Raw genomic sequence first — 7,413 nt, 5'->3', positions numbered from 1 at the left:
TATCATTCAATATGAAACATGTTATTGCACTAATAGCATGTTAATTTCATAAAATGAGGAATTGTTGCGTAATAGTTGTGGTAAAATCGTTGCGAACTGCCGAGCTACATTTGTTTTACCTGATTCTTGAATCATTAAAGGCGGTTCCGTGAGATCTCTCATTCCCTCTTGGCAAACAAGGTTTGGGATTCATTGCTTTATTGATGGCTTTGCGGCTGGCATTTAATAGAAACTAGATTTTGCAACTGTGCACCTGTAAGTATTTTTCTGTTGTGATATCAATTTTAACTTTTAAAATTCCACTATATTAAGTCAATTTTTGAGATTAAAGAAAAATATTTTTGCATTTTTTCCTATCTCAAATCGGTATCATGAAAATTAAAAGATGAGTAAGATTAATGTCAAGTGAATATTTATTAAAGAATAAAATTAAAAGTCTAATCTTAAAGTCATGATTTTTTTACATATTATACTTGTATTATAATAATAATCATAAAATAAGGATAAAAATATTAAATGCGAAGAATTCAAATTACATTTACATATCTTCATTTTCTATATAAAGAAAAAGCCACCTTGCCTTATGCGACATTATGGAAAAACACTCGAGAGGGGGAGAGAATGAAGGCAAAAATACCAAATGGGATTCCTTTTACAAATTATTTACCTAAATGGGTATGTTTTATATTAGGATATATTTGTTTTTTATATTTGTTTTTATCTTTTCATTCTGTTACAACAGCAGAATATTTTTTTTTGTTATTCTGTATTTCATCCTTTGCCAACTGTATTGATAAGGGCAAGGCAGCTACTATAAATGCTCCCTTTTGTACTCAGCTTTGATTAAGCGGTGGAAATATGAAATACACCATTATGTTTTAACTTTTGTATTCAGCTTTCTCTTTAAGATGGTATCCAGAGCCATTTGGTCCAGCGATAAACCCTAATTTTGTTTTTAAGCCCATCTCTTCTTTTCATCTATGGCTACCTCAAATCCTTCATCTTCTGTGCCTCAATCTTTTCCTAACTTAATTGCTGAGAAACTTGATGACTCTAATTATCTACACTGGAAATAGCAAATTGAACATGTCATCAAATCCCACAAGCTTCAACGATTTGTCGTTAATCCTTCAATTCGTCAGCGTTATCTCACTGATGAAGATCGTGTTGCGAACAAAGTGAATCTCGCATATGAGGCTTGGGAAGTCCAAGACCAAACGCTCCTCACATGGCTTCAATCAACATTGTCGAAGTCCGTTCTCTCTCGAGTCATTGGCTCGCTTCACTCGTATCAAGTCTGGGATAAAATTCATGAGTACTTTCATATGCAGACGAAGGCACGTGCCCATCAACTTCACACTGACCTTCGCTCCACCACCCTTGACGGCAAGACAATGCGTGAGTTCTTATCCCAAATCAAAAATATTGTTCATGAACTTGCAAGTGTCGGCAATCCGGTACCTCATGACGAACACGTCGATGCCATTCTTGAAGGCCTACCACAGGATTATGCCCCAGTGATCTCTGTTATTGAAAGCAAGTTTGAGACTCCTCCGGTCTCTGAAGTTGAGGCTCTCCTTTTTGCACATGAACTCGAGCCAACTGATTTCGTAAACACTCATTTGCCCCCTCTGTCAATTACTCTCAAGGGTATGTGTTTTCTAACTCAAATGATTCTAGTACTCGCAATAACTCTAGTGGTGTATATGGCCACGATGGTGGAGGCCGTGGCAACAACAGTGGTCGTCGTGGCGGCGGTCATGGAAGGGGCCGTGGAGGATGCTTTGCGAACTTCCAATGCCAAATTTGCTTGAAATATGGTCACACTGCTAACATTTGTTTTTACAGGGCTGATTCAAATTATCACCCTCATGAGTCGCTTGTGCTCTATGATCCCCATACTCTACAATCTGTGCAAATTAATCCTTCGCAACCCACCAACAGAACTTCCAACACTTGGGTGAATCCCAATTTGCCAAACTCCCGACAGGATATCAATGTCACTTCAGCTACTCCCAGTGCCATGCTTGCAAATGTCTCTTCTACAGGTGCTGCCCATTTTGCATGGATCCCTGACTCAGGTGCATCACTTCACGTCACCGGTGAGCCACAGAACATCCATCAGCTAGGTCACTTTGAGGGTCCAGACCAAATTTTCATTGGAAACAGTCAAGGTTTGCATATTAATGGTTCTGGTTCTTCTTCCTTTTTGTCTCCCATTAACTCACATGTTTGTTTTAGGCTAAATGACTTACTTCATGTTCCATCTATTACAAAAAATTTGTTAAGTGAGAGTAAATTTGCTAAGGACAATTCTATTTTCTTTGAGTTTCACCCACATCATTGTCTTGTCAAATCTCAGGAGACTCATGAAACTTTGCTTCAAGGTGTTGTTGGTGTTGATGGTCTATATTCCTTTCCCAACCTAAAGCTTCAAGAGTCATCTATGTTGCTGTCCTCTGCAGCCACACCATCTTCAAATTCTGTAGCTTTGTCGTCTAGCTCTAGGGTTGTTTTTAATTCTGGTGATGTAAATAAATTTTCAAAGGTTTCTTTGACCCCTAGTTCTCACACTCTGTGGCATACTAGGCTGGGTCATCCTAATGCTCATGTTCTTAAACTTTCTCTTAATCATTGTAATATTGCTCCATCCAATAAAAATGTCTCTGAGTTTTGTTCTTCTTGTTGTGTAGGAAAGTCACACCAACTCCCTTCATCTAGTTCTCAAACTATATACTCTACTCCATTGGAATTAATTTTTACTGATTTGTGGGGACCCTCTCATATTACCTCCAACTCTGGTTATGCTTACTATGTTTCCTTTATTGATGCTTATTCTAAATTTACATGGATATATCCTTTGAAATCAAAATCTGAGACACTTTTTGTTTTTCAACAATTCAAGACTATAGGTGGAACTTCAACTAAACCACAAAATAAAAAATGTCCAATCTGACTGGGGGGAGAAAACAGGCCTTTCACTACATTTTTGTCTAATCATGGCATCACTCATAGGTTGATTTGCCCCCACACACACCATCAAAATGGTGTGGTTGAAAGAAAGCATAGACACATTGTTGAACTTGGTCTTACACTCCTTCATCATGCTTCCCTGTCTCTTACCTTTTGGGACTTTGCTTTCACTACTGCAGTATATCTCATTAATAGACTACCTACTGCAGTATGATAATATTATTTTTTATTTGTGATTTTTATAGTTTTTGTTTCATTATATTAGTATTTTTAAAAATATATTGGATATATTTTTATTGTCGCATTTAATGAAATTATTATTGTTAATATTTATTTATATGAATGACTTAAATTTATGTGTTTTTTTATATAAATTTAATGGTGTTAATGTTTTTAATTATTTGAGTATTTATGGATATCGTTTTTGTTATATTAAAACATATGTTACCAAACGGGGTGTATCCTGCACATAATTAATTATCCGCATCAGTAAAATTTGCATAAAAAATAACATATGTTATATATGAAATAATATATGTTAGATAAGAAATGTTACCTAATTTTTTTAACATTTCTTTTTGTTTCCCATTCTTAAACTTGTGATTAAAATTGCTTACAATGTGGCGCACGCAATACACATGATACACATGAGGAGGTTGCCACCCAAGTGCTTCATTCGCAACAGTTGACTTTATACTTGCATGACCCAAGTGTGCCAAAAACCATGACCACGCTGTTAATGTTTCTCCCTCAACCACAGCGAATGCAAGCGGAAGAACATGACTATTTCCATCTTGTGTTGTTGCAATTAACAGCATCCTGCGATACTTCCCATACAAGAATGTACGATCAACTTGTATGATTGGTTTGCAATATTTAAAAGCCTCTTTGCATTGACCAAAGGTCCAAAAGACTCGATGGAACTGCCGGTGTTCACGACTGACAGTATTCCCAATAATAAAATCATCATCACAATTTGATAATACGATCTTGGCGAATGATTTTGCATGTGTTTCAGCCATGACGGAAGAGCGACATAAGACTCATCCCAGTCGCCATATTCAATTGTTATTGTCTTTTGCTTCGCCTTCCACGCTTTCTTGTAAGAAATGTTATAATTAAACATTCCATTGATCTTCTCTTGAATCAAAGAAATCTTGAGCGACAGATCTTCTTTGATCATCCCTATAATAATAAGTACGAAAAATTATTGTACACCAACAAACACAAAAAAAAGGATAAATAAGAATGAAAATTTATAATCATACCTAGTACACAAGTGACAATCAAATCAGAATCCAATTTATCATGGTCTTGAGTTATACTCATATTCAAGCAATTGTGTGGTCCTCCCCATTGCATAACTTTCCATGTATAAGTTTTTTTAGATAAAATTGCCCTTATATAAAAAGGGCATTGGATGTCAACACTTCTATTTCCACAACAGACGACATATTTCTACGATTTAGATTCAACAACTTTGAAACTTTGATGCACTTTCATTACATATTGTTGTAATGCATTTTTTACTGCGCTTTTGGTATCAAATTTCATACCAACATATAATTCTTGACCCATATTAAATTTGATCCCATATCTAAACCGCAAATATCTTCTTGGTCAGGATGACTCCAATTAATATTACTATAGTGAGAAGCAGAATCCCAAAATGGAGTCTGACTTCTACCTACAAAAATAATATAACAAAAATTTAAAATTCAAGGGTAGCGAATTATTTAAATATTATAATATTTATTTATATATAACAATAAATATACCTTCTCCCGATTGCACAACTGTAAGTGGTTCGATCAAACGGGCAGCTTCATCATCTGTGTCAGATATTTCATCAATATCCTCATCCTCATCTATGAGTCCTCAACGTATGAATTAGATATTAAATAATCATCATCATCAAAATCTTCTTCTGAATTTGTTCCAACTCTTGAACTACCTGATTCATTGTGAGACATATTATTTCTGCATGATAACAATGAATTTGTGAAATTAATTGCAGAAGCACCCGCAACATCAACTTCAACACATAATTCTATGACAAACATTTCTTGTTGTTGTTCAAAACTTTCAGTCATTGTTTCAACATCTTCATCGTCACAAATTTGCAGCGCAATATATTTACCTGCAACTAAATCTACAAGTGATAGTAGATATACTTTCATGTTTTTGTAATTTTACCTTGTCGTGTATCCTTTTTTTAAAACTCTCAAAACTAATACCACGCTTTATTTGAATAGCTTTTTTAGGACCTTCAAATGTGATACCATCATCAGTTTCGTAGATCTTACCATTTAAATAGACGAGTGTAATAATTGAACTCATTTTTCAAAAATATACCAACAATAAATAATTAATGTCGTCAACAAACAATAATATAAAAAATATATTAACATAACATAAATTATTAACCTAAAATAAATTAACATCAACAAATTACTCAAAATAAATTAAATTAATGTGAAAACAAATTACTACTTCGCACACTCATGATGCAAAACAATCGGCATTTATTTTTAACGTCTATGTAAATTTTGGCTATTAAAAAAATATACCAACAACATCAATAATTATGAGCTTAACTAATAATAATAATAATAATGTGGTGGACATAAAAATTACTACAATAAATAATTATTGTCATCAACAAACAAATATAACATATATAAACACAACATAATTATAACCAAATATTAAATTATTAAGTTACAAAAAATTACTATTTATCACACAAAAAATATAAACAAAATTACTATTTCATTTTATCACCCGTGTCAATTTGTTTATGCACCTACAAAATATAATCATTATCATCATCAACAGAATAAATATTAAATAATGCTATAATATATCGAAGATAAAAACATTTACTAGTTTTGAGCAAAATTTCTAACCGGTATAAAGCACTTCAACAATGATACATACAACAACAAGGAGTGAGACTCAGCTGAACGTAAACCACTTCAACGATTTCGTAGTGCAAATGGAACGAAGGAGGAGGAGGGGTTTTATAGGGAAGCGTGGAAGGAAGTGTCTGGCAGACCAGCATGGCTGGTCGTGCCTGGCAGGCCAACACGTCTAGTCGCGCCTAGCAGACCAGCACGTCTGGTTGCGCCTGACAGGCCAGCACTTCCTAACTCTGTCCCACCTCCCCTGCCACCTAGTCACGTCATGCCATGTGTCGCCATTTCGGGGATCGCGCCCAACGAAGAAGCACATTGTATTAAAAAAATAGACCCACAAAGTAAATAATTTCATAACAAACCCATTTAAGTAAATAATTTGTAAAAGAAACCCTAATTGGTATTTTTGACAAAGAATGAAAGTTAGACTGCAAAAGAAATATTAACATCAAATGGCATACCTTTTACTTAGAGCATCCGTAAACGAGTCTTCCAAGATTTGTTTCCTCAACAATATTTACCACAATGGCAAATCTTCTTCATATCACTTCTAGAAACTAAACTCGTGAAACAACTTCATTCGTTATTGTGGGTTAATGACTCAATGCAAATGAGTAGCTTAAGACTCGACATCTACATCAATACGGAGGCAGGAAAGATGAGGCTAGAAGAATAACAAGATGTACAGAGGAAAAAATAGAGATGAAGGAAGACGGACAAAGATGATTGAATTTAGGTTTCTCGTTGGGAGAAAAATCCAATAAAAAATCATCCCACTTTAAAATGTTATCCTTTTGTCTTTTGACATGAAGCGTAGGTTCTATCGCATCACTTAATGTATCATGTCATAATTTCATTATTAGTTTTTTTATATAAACTAAAAGTCACGAATGAAAATGGTTGATGTTTTTTAATGTCATACACTAATGTCTTAAAACAATCAACAATAAACAAGGATAGCAATTGAACTTCAATGAGTATCCCTAAAAGTACTCATATTATGAGTCTAGGTCTAGACATAGGTATTTTACTTGCATAAACTAATAGGGATGAGTGTGGATACTTTTGACATATTAAATTAGTTTAAATATTTTTAAATATATTAAATTTAAAATAAAATAGAGTTAAACTTATAGTCTTCATAATTTATACTACTAAGTTTATGAATTAGTTATTTCATTAGTTTATTATGTAAAATGAATTAAATTATTTTATTTGTTATGAATATTAATGCATATAATGTTTTGTAATTAACTACTTTATTATATTATATTTGAATTTAGGTAAATATTTTATGTTGTGTTTTACCATAAAGTTATAAAATAGTACTTATGCTCAATGCTATAAAATTCATATTAGTAATTAACAAGGCAAAGATGTTTAGTTAACTAATCTCTAGTAGAACCAATAAGTCGTTAATTAAAGTAATATAAAGTATAATTACATAAATAATTAAAGATGTGTGACCTAGTGATTGCTTTGCAACAAGCCTAAATTGAGTGCATCATTCTTAGAATGATTT

Source organism: Glycine max, chromosome 9, assembly GCF_000004515.6.
Source record: "Glycine max cultivar Williams 82 chromosome 9, Glycine_max_v4.0, whole genome shotgun sequence".
In the NCBI taxonomy this organism is placed as follows: domain Eukaryota; kingdom Viridiplantae; phylum Streptophyta; class Magnoliopsida; order Fabales; family Fabaceae; genus Glycine; species Glycine max.
This window is presented reverse-complemented; position numbering follows the sequence as displayed.